General features: G+C 44.5%; 1 protein-coding gene across 11 annotated transcripts in view; it reads left to right on the top strand.

The window, feature by feature from the left end:
* The window catches only part of PTK2 (protein tyrosine kinase 2), a 4250095-nt gene that overhangs the window by 2610737 nt on the left and 1618970 nt on the right, over positions 1-20388 (top strand). The gene's annotated exons all lie outside the window — the stretch shown is intronic.

The following is a 20388-nucleotide window of genomic DNA, read 5'->3' as shown; positions in this document are numbered from 1 at the left end:
TATTACTAAATTTTAGCCCCCAATCAGAAAATGTTTCTCTTTTTCTTAGATTTCTATCTTTCTTAGATACTTTTGAGGCCTTTCCTGACTAACTTTATTTTTCTTTCTTTATCTTTTTAGTCAAGCCTTTATTCCCTCCCATCCCCCCCCCGTTAGTGTGTGTGAGAGTTTACAATAACTTCTCATAGTTAACTTTACTTGTCTGAATCGGGACTGTGTGTGTACTGTTTTTGAAAGCACTATGTCTAAAGAACAGAGGGTCTCAGGCTTCAAGAAGTGTGACTCGTGCTGTCAGAAGATGTCTCTGACAGACGGACACACTTCTTGTTTATACTGCCTGGGACCTCTCCACCTGCAGGACTCTGTGCAATTTATCACTCTTTTTGCCAGAGTCTCCTGCAGGAAAGGAGAAATAAACTTATTTTAAGGGGTCTCCTTAAACCGGAGGGCTCCCCGGCAAAATTGGCTCCGGGCAAGCCTTCTAGGACTACCAAGGCCAAGGCTTTAGTTTCTAAGCCTCCGGCCTTGGCTCCGACTCCTTCGGAGTCGAGATCGGCTCCAGCTGGAGCCGATCCTAACTTGGCTAAATCCTCGGCACCGATGGCTATCGGTGCCGATACTGTTACTGTCACTTTGGTGTCGGCTCCGACCACCATGTGGCTCAGGCTTCGGTGTCGGCACCGACCGGCTCCGACACCATTGTTTCCTTGCCCGTATCGGCTCCGGCTAGAGCCGATACATCTGGACCTACACTCGGAGCCGAAAAGTTATTGGCTCCGTCTGGATCCGTGGGGTCTTCGGCTCTGATGGTCCCTTCGAGAAAGAGGTCCAGGTCTCCCTCTTTGGAACCGATACTGTCGGCTCCGGCCTCACCTCTTCTTTCGGAGCGGAGCCATCGGAGCCGATCATCGAGGTCTTCCAGGTTGTCAGACCATGATTTAGAGAGGGTGGTAAGCAGATTGCTAAAATCACAGGCATTAGCCCAAATGCTTCATAGTCCGTCTCAACAGACGACTATTAGTCCACACCCTCTTCAAATTCCTCCTTCGACTCTACCCCAGAGTTTGGAACTGGAGTCTACAGGAATAGTTACTGCTATGGCTGAAGGCCAGATACCCCCCCCCCCTTCTGCGCCTTCAGCATCTACTCTTATCTCCTCCTCGAGACCTTCCTTGCAGGGATTCGTGGCGGGCTTCCTGGTCTGCTCCGAGGGGGTGAGTGGCATCGGACCCTTGTCCGACCCCGCTCTTCCCCTTGGAGCTTCGGCCTTGGTGAGCTCGGCTCCGACATCTTCCTCAGAGCCTTCCCTTTCGGTGGGCCCGGGAGTCCCAGTTTCTTCGGAACAGGTTCTCTCGGATCTCCCTGGGAGGGGAGCCTTCGAGGTGATGAGGAGTGTGCTGGCCCCTGGGCTCAGTCAGCAGTGTATTCCTTTAGCTCCTCCCTCTACGGTGCCTGTTGATATCTCTTCCCACTCTTTTGCACCCGGACAGAGAGATCCACCGCCTCAGGTTTCCCCACTGGGAGGAACCCCCTCTTCCGAGGATTCTCCTGATCCGCCAGGAGATCCTCCGCGCAAGAGGACTTGTAAGAGGAAGCACCTAGACTCCCCTGAGTCTATTACTTCGGATACCGACTTAGATGAGTCGGAGGGGTCCCCAAGATCCCCCTCTGAGGATGTCTCCTTTTCAGACATCCTAGAACTCCTGAAACAGAGGGGAAACTGGCCCACCATAAATCCCTCCGATGATGAGTCGGTATACTTAGAGGCGTTTGGTTCTCGACCCTCCACCTCCTGGGTGTCTCCGCCTTTTGTCCCCCTCATGCAGGTAATCGCTCGAAAGGCTTGGACTTCTCCAGACTCCGTAGAGCCAGTTCCCAGGAGGCCTTCTAAATTTATTACAGCCCCTTCCGAACAGCAATTCCTTACGAAAGGTGTCCCGGTTGATGCCATTGTGGTGGCGGCCGCCACTAAAAAGGAACTTGCAAATCCTTCCGTACCAGTCCATCCTCCTAACAAGGATTCCAGGACCATGGACAGGTATGGTAAGCGGATGTTTTCCTCAGCGACTTTTGCCATGCGTTCGCTGAACTATTTGTGTCACTTCACCAGACTCCAAAGGGACATCCTTAAGGAACTAGGTGAAGTAGTACAGGATCCTACAGCTCAGGGGGCACAAAACAAGATTGCTTCTCAGCTAGGAATCCTTAACTCCATAACCAACTCCTCCATGCGGCTGATTTCGTATGCAGCAGATGGGGCGAGTAGCGACAGGCACAGGAGTGGCTCTGAGACGTCAATCCTGGATGCGGCTCTGTAATTTTGCTGATTCCTTCAAGGCGTCCTTCACAAACTCTCCCTTTGATGGGTCAACTTTGTTTGGTCCTCAAGTGAAGGATATATTGACCAGGTGTGAGCAGGACGGCAAGACTCTTTCTGCCGTAGGGGTCCGTTTTTCCACCCCTTCTAGACCTTACCCCAAAGGACAGAAGGGTGGAAAGATGTGGTTCCGCAAATCCCAAGGAGTCACGCCGGATATACGTGGTCAGTTTACCCCTAGAGGCAGAGGGGGTAATAATAACAGACGCCCTAGACGCAGAGGGGTCCACAAAACCAGGAAGCAGAGAGTCTCTCTCTGACAAGCGCATCCAGGATCCCTGAGGTGTTGCCCGAGTGACCATCCTTGGAGGCAGTCGGGGAAGATTATCGCTGTACCCACAAGCCTGGCTTTCCCTCTCACAAGACAGATGGGTACAGTCGATCATATCCGAGGGTTACAAAATTCCTTTCGAGGAAAGTCCCTTCAATCACAAGAATTCCCTTCCAGATGTGCCACCCGATCTAAGGGAAATCGCAAAGTTAGAAGTATCAAAGCTTCTACACAAAAGGGCCATTCAGCCAGTTACAACAGACCATTCAGAGCCCGGAATCTACTCAAGGTTCTTTTTGGTCGCCAAAAAGATGGGAGTTTGGAGACCAATATTGGATCTCAGCAGACTCAACAAGTCTGTGAAAAAGACGAGATTTCGAATGGTCACACTTCAATCAATTTTGCCCTTCCTGGGCAAAGACATCTGGATGTGCTCAATAGACCTTCAGGATGCGTACTATCACATAAAAATTCACAGACGCTCCAGAAGGTTTCTCCGCTTTCGGCTGGGGTCCAGCCATTTTCAATTCAGAGCCCTGCCCTTTGGTCTCACTACAGCCCCCAGAGTGTTCACCAAATGTATGGCAGTGGTCACGGCTCACCTGAGACGTCAAGGATTCCAGGTGTTTCCGTATCTCGACGACTGGCTCCTTTCAGCCACCACCAGGCATCAACTTCTCCAAGCCAGGGATTACACCCTAAATCTCTGCACTCAGGAATTTCGATCAACTACGAAAAATCCTCCTTGTTGCCCTGCCAGTCTATTACTTTTATAGGCGCAAATTTAGACACTGTTCGGATGTCAGCAACCCTCACAGACCAAAGGATTTTAGATATCCAAAGTCACGTGCGGATCATCCTCGCCAGCAAAAAGGTACAAGCCAGACTGGTCCTGAAAGTGTTGGGCCTCATGGCAGCGGCCATTACCCTTCTTCCCTTGGCCCGCTTCTACATGCGTCTTCTTCAATGGATGTTGTTCACCCAGTGGTCTTACCAACAACTTCCCATGCGTCACCAAATCCTGGTGACACAAGCTTGCAAAAACCACCTATCCTGGTGGATTTCTTCTCCCCAGATTCATCAGGGCAGACCCTTTGTATCCACGGCCCCGGTAGCCACAGTCACTACGGACGCCTCCCTGACCGGGTGGGGGGGTCATTATCAGGGCAGGATGGTTCATGGGACGTGGCAACCATTCGAATACCACCTGCACATAAATGTCCTAGAGATGAGAGCAGTGCTTTTAACGTTGCAAGCCCTCAACGACTTTCTTCCCTTGGGAACAATTGCAGTTCACACGGACAACATGTCTGTAGTATGGTATATCAACAAACAGGGCGGAACCAAGTCCTACCCCTTGTGTCGAGAAGCTCTCAGACTTTGGCAATGGGCGATCTCCATCGGTTTCTGGTAGCAACGTATATCCCTGGGAAAACCAACATTTTAGCGGACAGATTGAGCAGAGCTATTCTCATGCCTCACGAGTGGTCTCTCAAACAATCTATAGTGGAGGAGATTTTTCTAGAATGGGGCCGCCCATGTTGCGATCTTTTTGCTACTCCCCAAAACAGCAAATGCCCAGACTTCTTCTCTCTCTTCCCACTGCCAGGCCATCCCCCCAGAGACGCTCTTACCCAGGATTGGCCCCAGGGACTTCTTTATGCCTTTCCTCCCTTTCCATTGATTCCACAAGTACTCCAGAAAGCCACCGTTTTGAGAGCCAAAATGATTCTCATTGCCCCCTATTGGCCTCGACAAATTTGGTTTCCGTTCCTCCATCGTCACCTATTGGTGCAGCCGTGGCATCTGGACGCAGTGCCAGACCTTCTGATCCACCAATCGGGTCACCTGCATCAGTCTATTCCTTCTCTCAACCTCACAGCTTGGTTGCTCCACTTCCTTCCTTAGCCAGGCTTCCTATGATCTCTAACCCTGTTAGGGATATCATAGTGGCTTCTCTTAAATCCTCTACTAGAAGGATTTATACCAGCAAGTGGAAATGCTTCTCTTGTTGGGCAAAATCAAAGAATATAGATCCCTTTACTGCCCCTGTTCATGCAGTTTTGGATTTTTTAGCGGAAATCTTTCACTTTGGCTCTTCATCTTCCACGGTTAAAGTTCAGTTGGCTGCTATCTCGAACTTTCATGTCGGGTTTGCAGATCACAACATTATGTCCCACAGGCTTTGTAGAGCCTTTCTAAAAGGGATTTTTCTCCTTAAACCTCCTGTCAGTCCTCCTCCTCCTCAATGGGACCTAAATCTAGTGCTGACATCCTTAATTCTTCCTCCCTTTGAGCCAGCTGTTTCATGTTCACTGAAGTTTCTTTCATGGAAAACAGTCTTCCTTGTCGCTATTACCTCGGCCAGGAGAGTGTCAGAACTTCATGCCCTTTCTGTTCATCCCCCTTATTTGGTCTTCCACAAGGACAGGGTATCCTTGAGAACTAATCCATCCTTTTTGCCTAAGGTGGCTTCGAAAACTAATTTGAACCAATCTATTGATCTCCCTGTATTTTTCCCTAATTACTCTAACAGATCGGAACAAAATTACATTATCTTGATGTTCACCGCCAACTCAGATATTATTTGGACAGAACAAAACAATTCAGGAAATCCGATCAGCTCTTTCTTTCTTATGCTGAAAATAAGAAAGGCCTTCCTGTTTCAAAGTGACCTTATCTAGATGGCTTTCTTCCACCATCTCCGAAATCTATCAGCTCAGGGGCAAACAGCTGTGCTCAAAACCAAAAGCGCATTCCACCAGAAGTTTAGCCACTTCCACAGCCTTTCAGGCTAGACTCCCTTTAGACACTATTTGTGCAGCATCCACTTGGGCCACTCCTCATACCTTTGTTTCTCATTACAAATTGGATTTGGCCTCCAGGGATAGAGCCAGTTTTGGTTCTACGGTTCTCAAGAGTCTGTTCCATTGAGCCACCCAGGATAGAGGTGCTAGGGGCCGGGGTCCCATCAAGCAAGAATGAAGGCGAGATTGACAACTTAACATTGAGAAGTTATGTACCTACCATAACGTTCCATGTTAGTTGTCTTCTCTCACCTTCTTTCTTGCGACCCTCCCTCCTACCCCCTTGCCTGGACAGACCTTGTTCTCCTTTGTCTGGAAGATTGCTTCTTTAGGCACCAGTTAGTTACCTGGTTCCCATTTCAGCCCTTCCTTAGGGTAATTGCTTTCTTTCCTCAGTGGAAAGTTTTTTCTGTGCTAGGTGTGTCTCCCTGTAGGTACAAATGAGATCTGGGTACTTACCGCCTTGCATCATGGGATATGGGGCTGTCTCGAGCTGGTAAAAGTGACTCTCGAGCTTAGCAAGTGCCGAGTCGGAGCCGAGGATCGGCTCCGAACCCATCAAGCAAGAAAGAAGGCGAGAGAAGACAACTAACATGGAACGTTATGGTAGGTACATAACTTCTCATTATCTGTTCTCTTTGATCTTTTCAGCTATTGGAGTTACTTTGGCTTCTGTTTTTATGTGGTGATTTCTTCATCTGTCCTTCAGTGAGCATCCTACCACCCGTCTCAGGCACTTAGTTTAAAGGACCTCCAGCTTCCTCATCTGCTCTGTCTGTACTGCCCAATTTTGTGTACCATACAGTAGTACTGGTCTTCTCTCATATACTACACCTGACACGCTGCCAGTTGGCTGTAGCCCCTCTAGTATTAGCTTTGACTTCTTCAATCAGACATCCCTTCTCCTCAACCACCCTTCCCAGATACTTGAAGCTATTAACCTGTTTCACTGTCTTCCCTAGTATCTCAATTTCAGCTTCTTCTGATTTCTCCAATTTGTTGCCATTACCACTGTCTTATCTATGCTTCGTTTCATCCCATGTGCCTTCAGTTTTGCGTTCTATTCCCCTATCCTTTGCTGAAGATCTTGCTCAGAATCTGCCTGTAATGCCACATCATCTGCATACAGCAACTTTGTTGATCTGTCCCCTTCAACCTGTTTGCTGTTGTAGTTCATCACCAGTATGAACACAGTGGGCTTAGACTTGTACCCTGATGTACACCCACTCCCACTGGGAACCCCACTGTATAACTGGACACTGTTCTTTCTTGGGTCATTGGGTCCTTGTACATAGCCTGCACTAATTGTACCAGTGTTTCTGGGACTTCAAACCACTGCAGTGCTGCCCACATCAGCTTCCTTGGGACCTCATCATATGCTTCCTCCAAGTCTAGGAATGCCCATTTGAACATCTTGCTTTTATTCATCTATCTCACTACAAGCATCTGGTCAGTTGTGGTGCATCCTGATTTGAGTCTGAACTGCTCATCTCCCATCTTACTTTCTACTGTTCTGTGTATCCGTTTATTAATCACCCTCTCCAGAACTTTCATGCAATGTGAGGAGTTTGATACCTCTGTACTGCCCACAGTTGTGGCTGTCCCCTTTGTTCTTGTACACTGGCACAAGTATGCTTATTCTCCAGTCGTCTGGGATACGCTTTTCTCTTCACACTGCTATGGATGCCCTCAGAAGCCATTTCTCTCCTATCTTACCCAACATCTCTCTCTCTCTTTTTCTTTTTTTTTCCTAGCACCTTTATTGAATTATCGCTTGACATAGGCAAATCTACATTTATATAAAAGTGATCAAACTATATTGACAAGTTCACGTTTTCAAACATTATACTTCACATATATTGCTATATATCATATAACCTAATCAACATTACATAAATTATTCAATTCCTGCCCCCTTTTTTTAAACAAGAAACATCTTTATTAAACCATCACTTACAACATAGGTAATCGTACATTTATATAACTGAAAACAAACCACACACACACGGTCCTAGTTGCAAGCATTTTACATCACAAACCATTCTACACTTTCACTTACAAACATTATACATTACTTATCTGCCTAATCATTTTCAAACATTATGTAGCTCGTTCAAGTCCTGCCTTCTTTTAAACCTCATTCTTTCCCTGTATGTATTGTTCCCACAATTGCCATTTTTTCTTTAGTTTGCTCCCACCCTTTTCTAACGATTTCAATTCAAATTGTTTTATCTCAGTTACAATATTCACTACTTCTAGTATAATTAGTTTAGAATTTGATTTCCATTTTCTAGTAATTGTTTTTATGGCAGCCGCCATAATTAGACACAGCAAGGCCTTACTATGTCTAAGCAATTCCAATTCTGTATCATAGCTCAGAAAAAATCATCTCCCCGTCACACCAATCTGCCCATTTAGCATCTCTGACAGTGCATCCTGCAGGTAATCTTCAAAGTCTGCCAACTCACCACACTGCAAGAAAATATGTTCTCAATTACCTCTTTCTTCCATTCACACCTCCAACATGTGCTCTTTACCTGAGGAACATTTTCTGGAGTCTACTTGGGGTATAAAAATATCTATGTAAACATTTCCAAGCAAAAATCCTAAGCCTTCTAGATTTTGTTGCACATTTAGAAGGCATACATATATCCTCCCATTGTTTCTTTGTCAATTGCTTATCCAGTCTCTCTTCCCAATTTTTCTAACCTACTCTGATTTATTCTTATACTTATCATGGAATATTTTATATGCTGTACTAATTATTCCTTTTTTAATGGCAGCTTGTATTCTAGATTCTACTAAAAACTCTACCAGTGCTGGTCTTTTGTTTAGGGCCTCCCTAATTCTTTCTGTTTGCCTTTACATGTCAGTCCTTGATAGGGAAGACGGTCTCTAACCTGCAGTCCAAATACATTTCTGGCATCTTCCTGTTCTGTTATCTTTCCCTGTCTTGTTATTTGCTCCCAATACCTTGGGTCCTTTGGCAGTTTCTCCAATAAATTCCAGATCTCTCTTGCCTGTTGTCTGTATCCCTAATTGCAGTTATCCCTGTCAGAAGAACCTCCTTTCTCCATTCCCGTGTTGGCTAAGATGTTATTCATGTTTCACTGTTGCAGTCATCACACTTGGGTTATCTGCCTGCAGGTAGTCCTCAGTCTGCCCGAATACCAGAGTCTTGGGATTTCTGCTTCGAATGCTGTCGCTTCTTCCATGACGTCAGATCGTCAGAGGTATAAAACATGCAACCGGCGCCATTAGATCAGCTTTTCTTGCCAAGTGGAGCCTGAAGCAGAAGCAGTTCGCAAGTGCCGGTTGGCCGCCTCCTGAAATTTTCGTTTTTTGAGTTTCAGACCTAAAGTCTTCTAAAAGATAAGTACCCCATTGGGGATCCTTTTTTCTTGCTCTAACCGATGCCAGAAAAAATTAATTATTGTCTTGCCTGTGGAAAGCAAATACCTCACAGAGATCATCATTCTTACTGCGTCACCTGTTTAGGCCCAGACCACGACGTTCCTCGCTGTCGGTTTTGTTGCCTGTTCAATGCCTGAACTATTCGTTGTCGGGCTATTTTTGTCACTAAATTATTTTGCTCTCGTTTGTATTCCGAAATGGCTTCGATAAGCCATCTGACTACCGATCTTCTGAAAAAGCGTAAGGATAAAGACAGAGAGAGAGAGCACATAGGTCCAAAACTGTCGACAATGCTTCCGCTAAGCTAGTCGCCAGTCCGCCGGTACTCAATGAGGCGCTTTTGCAGCCCCTGATACCCACTTCTACAAATTTGCAGGCCTCTACTGAGACCCATTTGGAGTCCAATATGCCTCGAGTTGCTTCTTCAACTATGAAACCTGCAGATGTCTCTACCTTGGATGGGTCCGGAGCCACTGTGCAGGCACTGGCTTCTGAGGGTGTATTCAGGCCTTCCGATGTTTATATTAAACCGACTACTTCGTTTCAAACCAAGAATACTGAATTTCTCAGGCCCAGAGTTCACACTACACCTAGGAAACCCACGACCAAAGTGCATTCTCAGGCCCCCATGCCACAGAAACAAATGCTTAGAATGGCTGAAGACCTTATTACTTTAATTAGGGGAAGCCAGTCTTCCCTCTCCAAGAGACTAAGAACTGATTTTCCTTCTGATTCTTCAGATCAGGAGTCTGATGACTCTGATCCTTCTGATTACCAGGACATACCTTTATCTACCTATGAGGATTCTGATGCAGAGGATTCCATTCCCTCTGCTTCCCCACCAGAGGATTTTTCTTTCGGTGAAACCCTGCATACTCTCAGAGAGCATTTCCGCTGGGAGTGCCAGGACTACCCACAGTCCAAAAAGAGACTCAGGGAATTTTTAAACTTGCTTCAGCACAAGCCTCTAGCTATCCCTCCTTTTCTGGAGATTGATGTCTTCATGGAATCCATTCTTACCTCTTATACTTTTCCACCAGCTCCCAGGAAACCTGACAGGTACTACAGAGTACCTGACTCTCTCAAATTCCTATTTATGAATCCTACTGCGGATCCAGAGGCTGTTTCCCAAGGACCTAAAAGGCATTATTGCTACTACAGCCAAAAACCCTACCCCTTCGGACAGGGATTCTAGGGCTTTAGACAGATGGGGTAAGAAAGTATATACTTCAGCTACTCTTGCCATCAGGGCTTTAAATTGCCAGTTTCACTTGTTAAAGTATCAGCAACATATCATGGAACTAATTAAACAGAAAAATATGTTGATTCCTGATTGTGCAGAACATAAAGCTTTACAAGAGTTAATGCATTCTGCTAACCAAGTTGGAAAACATGCTTTGCAATGTGGTTTTGATGCCTTAGTAGCATCTTGCAGGGCTGCTGTCACTGGGTCTGTTCTTAGAAGGCATGCTTGGCTTAAGGAACAAATCTTGCCAGACCATGTCAAGGCAAAATTACTAAATGCTCCATTAAACCATGAATGTCTGTTTGGCACTAAAGCAGAAGTCCTGAAAAAGATGGAAGCTAAATCTATGCAAGCTGTTAAAGATTTCCTGCAGGTACAGCCACCTAGATTCAGTAGGCATTGGCCTTTTAAAAAACTGGACTTTTCCAGTCCCTCCCAGACCTTCTCAGTCAAAACCAAGGGGCTGCAGACCACCAAGACTACAGTGTCAGGGTATACACAGATCTAAATAATGGAGTGCACCCACCTCAAAAAGAGGGAGTAGTAAGCCACCATCCTATGGAAAAAGTTCACAATGACTTGTCCTTCATCCTTCCAAGCCTTGCCCAAGTACTTGCTTCCTTAGGAGGAAAACTAGCCCTGCATGCAAAAATCTGGGAGTACATTACCAAGGACAGATAGGTCTTGAACACTGTATCCCAAGGATGCAGATTCTACTTCCACTTACTGCCAGCCCCAACCGGATGGCCAGACCTCCCCCAAACCAGTGGACAAAGACCCAAAAGCAAGTACTTTCTCTTCTCAGTATCAAGGCTGTTCAACCTATCCCAGCAGAGCAAAGGGGACAAGGTTTTTACTCCAGCCTGTTACTGGTACCCACAAAAGAAAACTCTTGGCGCCCTAGCCAAGGACTCCTGGCTAGCCACCCAAGACTTAAAAGAAGCTTATCTGCACATCCCCATAAAGGAATATTGAAGGAAATATCTACATTTCAAAGCAGGCTCTATGCACTTCCCTTTGGCTTATCTACTGCACCAAGGGTATTCACAAAATGCCTAATTCCAGCCAATGCATATTGCAGGCAGGGAAAAATTAAAATTTACCCATACTTGCATGATTGCCTGATTCAGGCGGACAGTCAGGAATTGCTACTTCAGCACCTGAAATTTGTAAAAAGACTTCTAACTTCACTGGTGTTTACCAGCAACCAAAAGAAATCACATCTGGTACCCAGCCAAAGGATTGTATTCCTGGGAGCAAGCTTGAACACAACTTCACAGATGGCATTCCTCATGCCAGAAAAACAGATTTATTTGACAAGCTACTTCAATCTACTGGCCACCCAAACCCAGCTATCTGCAAGAAAAATACTGCAAGCCCTAGAGTTCATGGCTTCTTACATTCTACTAATTCCATATGTAAGACTGCATATGAGGAAACTTCAGTGGTACTTAAAAAGTCTCTGGTGTCAGCATTCCCAGGACCTGGAAACAATGATTCCTATAATTCCTTGCCTAAGGACAGAGTTCCTTTGGTTTGCAGAGGCCTGCTACCACAAGGGACTCCCTTTCACTCAACCCCCCACTGCACAAACCCTAACAACAGACACATCAGACTATATACATGGGGGGCTCACATGGCAGGAAAATACATTCAAGGCAAATGGAGCCCAAAACAAATGCACCTGCATATAAATCAAAAAGAAATGTTAGCTGTACAGAATGCACTGACAGCCTTCATATGCCTTATTCTTCCAGGGCAACTATTGATAAAGACAGACAACACCACAGTTATGTGGTACATAAACGGGGGAACCCACTCCTGTGCAACACAGCCTTGAGCAATGAAGTGCACCTGCAAGCTCAGTTCCTGCCAGGCAAACTAAATTCACTGTCAGATAACTTAAGCAGAAATCTAATGGACCCACACGAGTGGAAACTGGAACCCAAATCATTCAAGCTTCTGATCCACAGGTGGGGGGCACCAGAGGTAGACCTCTTTGCTTCCCCGCAGAACTGTCAATTGATCAAGTATTGCACCAGGACTCCCCACAGCCAAGCTTGGAAAGTGGATGCCCTGTCCTTTACCTGGGAAAATTGGGAAAATCTCTCAATCTATGCCTTTCCCCCTCTGCCCCTCCTCTCGAAGGTTCTACTAAAGATCAGACAGGACAAGCCAAGGACAATCCTGATTACACCAGACTGGCCACGGCAGCACTGGTACCCACTTTTGTGCAGTCTGACAGTAATGCCACCATGGCACCTGCCTCAGATGCCTTCCCTGCTGTCCCAGCAAGAGGGCCAGATTTTGCATCCTCAGTTGCAAACCCTGAACCTAGCAGCCTGGCTCATCCCCTGAACACATCACCAGCAGCCTTCAGTAAACAGGAGCTGGATGTCATCCTTGAGGCAAGGAGGCCTAGTACTAGGAAATCCTATTCAGAAAAGTGGAAAAGATACTGTTCTGGGAAGCAGTCTCAGGGAATGGACACAACTGTGCCCAACATGCCTCAAATACTAAATTACCTAACAGAACTGCTCCACAAAGGCCTATCCTTCTCCTCAGTTAAGATTCATGCCACTGACGTCTCAGCTCATTACAATACTGAGCCCACCCCTCTTCTCTCACCCTCTGGTCAAACAGTTCCTGAGAGGAGCCAAAAATTTAAGACCCCACCAGGAGAGCTCCCACTCCAGCCTGGGACCTTAACTTTGTACTGGAAAAGCTCACGCTTTCTCCCTTTGAATCTGCAGCTACAACAGAGTTAAAATTCCTCTCTTGGAAAACAGCCTTACTTCTAGCCATCACTTCAGCAAGAAGAGTGTCTGAATTGCAGGCCCTTATGGCCGTGGAACCCTTCATTATCTTCCATGCGGACAGGGTTTTCCTCTGGACTAACCCATCATTTATGCCCAAGGTGGTATCTAGTGTGGCTTTAAACCAATCCATTAATATGCCAACCTTTTTCCCTAATCCTCAGAATAAAGGGGAAAGGATCCTGCACTCCCTGGAAGTGCACAGGCAGCTTAGGTTCTACCTGGACAGGACTAAACCTTTCAGAAAATCTGACCAGTTGCTAGTCAGCTTTGCTACAGGGGCAGAAGGCAAGGTCATTTTAAAGCAAACCCTTTCTAAATGGATAGCACACTGCATCCATTTCTGCTACAAACACCATGGAAAACTTACCCCTCAGGGAATCAGAACTCATTCCACTAGGGCTACCTCAACCTTTACAGCATTTCTCAGGGGAGTCCCTACCAGGGACATCCTGGAAGCTGCAAGCTGGAGTTCTGTACACACCTTCACCAAGCATTACCACTTACCTACCTATCTTTTCTAAATCCAAAGCTGGATTTGCCACAGCAGTCTTACAAGGCCTGCTAGCCTGCCCTAATGCTTCTTGACTCCCTCCACCCTTCCTCAGCTTTGGGAATCAACCCAAGTGTGATGACAGCAACAGTGAAACACGAAGAACATAGTACAGTTGTGTACACTTACCATAAATGCAGATGTTCGAGTGTATTCACTGTTGTAGTCCTGGTTACCCTCCCTCTAGCCCCCTGACTATACTATACTTTCTACCTATCCTTTTTTCCTTTTTTGTCCATATCTTATAACAGTGGTATTTACATTTTACTGGGGGTGTTACATACCATGTAATTGCTTCCTATTTTGGGGGCTCCTGACATCTGGGGCAAGAAAAACTGATGTAATGGTGTCGGCTGCATGTTTTATACCCCTGACAACCTGACGTCATGGAAGAAGCAACAGCATCCGATGCAGAAATCCCAAGACTCTGGTATTCGGGCCGACTCAGGGCAACCTGCAGACAGATAACCCAAGTGTGATGACTGCAACAGTGAATACACTTGAACATCTACATTTATGGTAAGTGAACACAACTGTACTTTCTTACAGTACTTTCTGCTACTTCATAGATATAATATTCTGTATGATTATTGTTATTCTCCTTAAAGGCCTGGATCCAAAATCCCAGTCTCTCCTTCCTTCTTGAGCTTCCCCCCATTTCATCATCATCCCTTTCTACTTTGACTTACAGTTTTCTGCTTGTGCTATGTATAGGAGCCTTAACTATGTAGCTGTGAAACACCCCTTCAAATTGGGTAATCCCAGTCTGCCCTGTTCTACTGGGAGAATCAGCTTATCCCACTTGACTGTTGCCATCTTCCCTTCCTAGATAGTCCTTCAACTCTTTATTAATTGCTGTCCACAACTTCTCCTCTGGTTGATAAAATTATGCCTGACCTGTGTATAGGACTAATGGGACTAAAAACATTTTAACTGCTTGTATGTTACTATCCACATCCGTATAACAAAACTTCCATTTTCTCAGTGTTTGTATTATCTTTTGTTTATTCTCTTCCACATATCCTTAGCTGCCACTCCAGAATAAGTTTTAATCCATACTCCTAAGTTCTTCATTTTATCTTATCCCCATAAATGTGGATATTACTGAACCAATTCATATGTGGCTACATAATTTACCGCTATTGTCTTTGTTTTAGCTTATTAATTTTCTGTCCCGACAAGATTTGAAAATGTCTCAAAATATTCCACAACACTGTAATGTCTCTTTCTGGTTTTGTCAGGTATAAAATATCATCTGCAAATAGAACCAGCTTTTCTTGAACACCATACCAGTTATATCCTTGAATTTTTGAGTCCCTTATTTTCTTTGCCAGTGGTTCTAAACATAATGCAGATAAAGTGGGAAGAGAACACCCCTGCCTGGTTCTTCTGCTCAAGCAGAAATTTATCAGAAGGGACCCCACCCACTTTAATTTTCACCTCCGATCCCTCATATATCCTCCTAATCAACCTTGTAATTTTTTTTCAGGAAATGCAATTACTTCCATTGCCCTGCTCATAAATTCCCAGCTTACTCTGTCAAATGCTTTCTCTACATCAAGACCCACCAACATTGATGGTATTTTCTTGCATTTTGCTTCCCTCTGGATTGTCAGTGTTCTGTTAATGTCAAATGTTTGCCTTCCCTCCAGAAAATCACATTGATCCATATCTGTCAATTTTGGCATTACTTTTGCCATTCCTTTAACCGTTATAGACATGAACACTGTAATCATGGTTTAGTATTGAAATGGGCCAGTATGAAGCTGGATCTAAAGCATTTTTACCTTCTTTAAGTGTTACAACTGTCAATGCTTTTTTTCCAGGATGTTAGTACGTCTCCATTTAAAATACTGTTAAACAAAATATTCTAGATCAGTTATCAGTTTTTTTCTCTCCTAGCTTCCAAACTTCCACAGGAATACCATCTATTCCTGGGGACTTTTCTGTTGATTGGTTATATATCACAGTTTTTATTTCTTCTTCTCCTATCCTAACCGTTATTAATTGAACCTCATCTATGTCTAACCTTGGCGTATTTAATTTTTTTATAAACATTTCCGTTTGTATCTTTTTGTTGATTTCCATATTTCTCTGCTTTATGCAGACTTTCACAGAATTTCCGAAATATTTCTAATACCTCTACAGGATCTCTCGTTACCTTCCTTGTTATAGGCTTTCTAAGCTTGGTGACAGCCCTTTCCACTTTTTGTTGCCTGAGTTGTTCTGCTAAAAGTTTTTGTGCTCTAGTGTTGTCAAAAACAGTTGCTTAATAGCAATCTTTCTTAATTCGTGTATATTTTTGAGGTAATCCTTTATTTTCTGCTTAGCATTCTGCAGTTGATCCTCCCCTTGCTCTGTGAGATTTCCCCCATTCTGCAGTACTTTTAACATTTGTCATTCCCCTCTAAATAATTCTTGTTGCTCATTATCCATATTTCCCTTTCTTTTATTTCCACCCACCTTTTATGTATAATGCCTTTTTTGTTAAATGTCTAGTTCCAGCTTTTGTGTTACATGCATACACGGTTTGTCGGGAGGAACTTTTATGCAGTTGTTTCTTGTCATATCTATTTCAGCGTATGTCGCATCTTACAAAACTTTTTGTTTTATTGAAAGCCCTCAAAAAAAAAAAGCAAACCCCCAATACCCCTCTGAAGCATATTAATTTAATACTAACACACAAAATTGTGTCCATCTTAAACATTGTAAAAATATAGGAAGCACCAGACCAAGGCAGGTGAAGATAAAGTTCAGTTTTAATCCACAAAGTACAAAAAATGGTGAGCACTTTCATAGCAAGAGCTACTTCATCAGACAGTTAAAATCATTACTCGTTGTTGGCTGTTTGTAACTTTTAAATATGAGTGAGTAATGATTTTAACTGTCTGATGAAGTCGCTCTTGCTACGAAAGGGCTCACCATTTTTTGTACTTTGTCTGTAGATTAAAATTTAACTTTATCTTCACCTGCCTTGGTCTGGTGCCTCCTATATTTTTTACATTGGATACTAGTCTTTTGGAGGATCAGTTTGCCTACACCACAGTGTTGCTTTTCCTTCCATTTTAAACATTAATGACATGAAGTAGGGCTTGTACTTTAGAGTCTTCCACAAGTCCAAAGATTCTGAAAAAGTACAATATTTCCAGATTTTTTTTTGTTTTGTCATATTTCACAAATGTAGTTTTTGGATTGTAATCCCACATTGTTGCTGGTTTTATTGCTGTTCATCTTCATCTCTCAAATCCTGTCTCTGCTTCATTTCCAGTGTATTCTTGATTCTTCTATTCAACTCTCATGCTCCCTTCCTTCTCTACAACTTTTTCCGTTGAAGTAGTGGAAGCAGTTTCATAGGTACATTCTCTCTCTGGTCTTTATTACCAGAAGAACATACCCAGGTTTAGAGCATACACACAATGTGCGCTTTCAGCTAACAAATCCAGCTGTGGAATACCAGTCCAGTTGCTTATTTGTGCTTTCATAAAATTAATGAAGTTCGTTTCTTCCAGCGTCTCTGGTATATCTGAAAATCTTAGGTTTTCCCTACGCGCTGTGTTCTCTAGTTCCGTTTTTTTTAAACATCTCTTCCTGAGTAGTCTCATATTCAGACAGATTTTTCTTTATTTCAACCTCATGAGTTTTGCAGCTTTATCACCTCATCTGAATGTCTGTTACAGCTTCTTTCATTTTTTTCCAGCCTTTTGTTGTTTGTCTTTTTATATTCCGTCAGTGTTTCATTTATTTTAACCAGGTTCTGTATGCAGAGTTTAACCAGGTTCTGTATGCAGTTGTCTTCTATCTTCCTGGAAGTTACTAGAAGTCATATCAGGAGTTTGCATTGCTTTTTGCTGAACAGCTGCTGAACTTTTCTCAGTCAGTGTTTCTTACTTATGTTTTGTAGCTGATTTTGTTCCATGTGCTTTGTATTTCTTTTTTCCTGGCATCCAGCCAGTGCACTTACTAGCCAGTTACTAAAATTTACCCATAAATACAAGTCTACTGACCTTTTCTGTTCAGTCTGTTTTCACACCGGGAGATCTAGACCTATCTGTTACTCAGTGTGCAGCCATCTTAGAAGTCATGTTGGTTAATTATCTCACTCAGCGTCTTTATCATATCTGCTGTGACTTCATCGGACCCTGCTGCTTTCCCCTGACTGCATTTTCCTTAGTGCTGTTTTTTTACTTCTTCTGGGGTAGGCTCCTCTTCTTCTGTCATTGTAGGATGACAGAAGCTCCAGTTGAGTAACCTGCACTCAAGACCTCAACCTGGTCTGTGACATCAGTAAAACTTGTTGGTGGGACAGATTTGTGTCCCAGAGACTCCCCCCTTCTGTGGAATAAACTCCCTCTCCACATCAAGCAGAGTACCTCATTAACCCTTTTTAAGTGCAACCTGGATAACTGGATGGGGAACAGAAAATACACCCCTGGGATTCCACCTGTCCTGCTGGACAGGGGCATTGGGTGCTGACTCTTTGGAATATGGGCTCAATTCTTGGCTAGGCTTGTAAAGGTCTCAGGACCATTTCTTGGCTAGGCTTATAAGGGCCTGACCTCAGGGCCAATAGCCTAGTAACTTCCTATGATCCTATGTGTCTGGGGCAGTACAGCGTATGTGGGGTTTTCTTCATTTAGAAGCTTCCATCTGCCTTTGATGTCCTGTGGGCTGGTGAGCGGGTCTTTGCTGGCATCCCTTATGAAGGGTGTCTGCTTGTCTTTATCTTTGGCTTGCAACCTGATATAGTTTCTTTGTCCCACTTGCCGAGTCACTTTCCAGAAGCTGGTAGAGTGCCTCTGGTACCCTATTCTTTGCTATTGCAACTCCTTTCTTAGGTTCTTTGTTAGCCAACCAGTGTTCCTTCCTAGCCTGGTCTGTCTTTTCTGTTTCTCACTTTTTCCTGCACTCCTCCTTTCCTTTGACTTCCTGGACTTCTGCATTTCACCTTATTTCCATACCTGGCTCGGCCACATATCTGTTCTGTCGTCATCACACATGCTGTTTCGAGGTGTTCCCATTCGTCAACTCCACCTATTTCCTCCTCTTCTTGGGGTGCTATAGCCCTGAGTAATTCCTTGAACTGTTGTGCTTTTTCTTCAGTCAACTTCCAAGTCTTAAGCCTAGTCTCTGTTGACCTTGGAGCCTTCTCTGAACACTGCTTTCAGCTTATTGCGGTAGCCATTGGTTTATGCTGTGGACCGATTGTTTCCCTGGGATTGACTTTGCAGTCTCTGTTTCTACCCCAGTGCCCTTCCCTTGATTTGAGGAAGTCGATCTGAGTTGCATGTTGGCCATTCTTGTATGTGATCTTATGACTCTCTCTTTTTTGAACCATGTGTTGGCTACTATAAAGCCTTTGCCAGACGGAAGTCTAGAATGGCCACTCTCCTTTGTTCCTGTTGCCTCCACCCATGTGGACCTAAGCAGTCCTCATATCCAATTCTGTCTGTCCCGATATGTGCATTCAGGTCACCCATTATCAACAACAGTTCATGTTGTCCTGCTTTATCTAGTAGATCCTGCAAATGCTGTATGAATGCAGTCTTTTCCTCACTGTCACTCCCTATGCTGTGGGGCATAGGCTGAGATAATGAATACTGCCGTATCATTGGGCTGCAGTCAGATTGTCATGAGTCTGTCACTAATTCTGATATCATCCCACACTGGTATCTGAAGCCTCTCCCTCACCACAATTCCCACACCATTTCTAGCCTGTCCTCCTCCTGAATAGCAGACTGGATTCCAAACCAAATTTCTTTGCTATGTTGCCCTTACATCTTGTCTCTTGCATACAAAGGATATCCAGCCTCTTCAGTACCATCATGTCAACCACTCTCAGTGAGCCTGCATTGAGTGTAGCAATTCTTAGTTCACGTTTGGCAGGTTGGCTGGTTTTGCGTCTAGCTTTTGCTCAGCAGAGGTATCCCAGGTAACTTAGACTGGGTAACTTGACACCGGCTGGTAACTTATTGACCCAGGGCTGCTGGGCTTTATGGTGAGTACACACTGGTCAGTAAAGGCACATACACTTCTCCCACAGTTAGAATGGGTCCCTGGTGTAGGTCGGAGTAGGCCAGGTCCTCAACCCACTTATCACCAGTAACTACCCATGCCCATTTATATTACCTGGAGCCATATTTTATACCATTGAGAGGCAAGCCCTGCCACGGCACTCAGCCTGTGATCCATGTTCTCGTATCTTGAGGATACTGCGCACCACAGTACATGCACAAAGCAGTTGGTATAGGGCACCATGTATAGTCTGCAGTGCTGTCCACAGCTCTATTCATTAGTGAGTTTGAGATAAAAGCACTCAGCATGTTTTTCAGAGAGGTGGGAGGAACCCACAGAGACACAGTGAGAACATGAAAACTCCAAACAGGTATTGGCCAGAGGTCAGGATTGAAGTTTGTACCTAGTGCACAGGAGGTGAATACATTAACCATTATGCCAGCTGGTTCTCATACCAGTGTTAATGATTTAAGGCCTAGATATTAAGGAAATATTTGGTGTCTTGTGGAAACTTGAGCCACTGTTCTAGGATTACCCCATTAGTGAATATAACTTCTTGCCCGAGTTAGGCTGGGCGTAAGCTTCTGTTACTTATGATGTTCTTCGTGTTTCACTGTTGTAGTCATTACATTTGGGTTATGTGCCTACAGGTAGCCCTCAGCCGGCCTGAATACCAGAGTCTTGGATTCCTGCATTGGATGCTGTCCCTTCTTCCATGATGTCAGGTCGTCAGGGGTATAAAACATGCAGCCGATGCCATTACATCAGTCTTTCTTGACGCGCGGTGCCCTGAAGCAGAAGTAGTTCGCAAGTGCCGATCAGGCGACTCCTGAAATTTTCGTTTTCGAGTTTCAGAATCGAAGTCTTCGAAAAAAGCTAAGTACCCCATTGG

Source organism: Protopterus annectens, chromosome 3.part1 (assembly GCF_019279795.1).
Source record: "Protopterus annectens isolate FY-2018-M chromosome 3.part1, PAN1.0, whole genome shotgun sequence".
Lineage (NCBI taxonomy): Eukaryota > Metazoa > Chordata > Ceratodontiformes > Protopteridae > Protopterus > Protopterus annectens.
The sequence above is the reverse complement of the archived record's forward strand: the minus strand, read 5'-3'. Positions and strand labels throughout refer to the sequence as shown.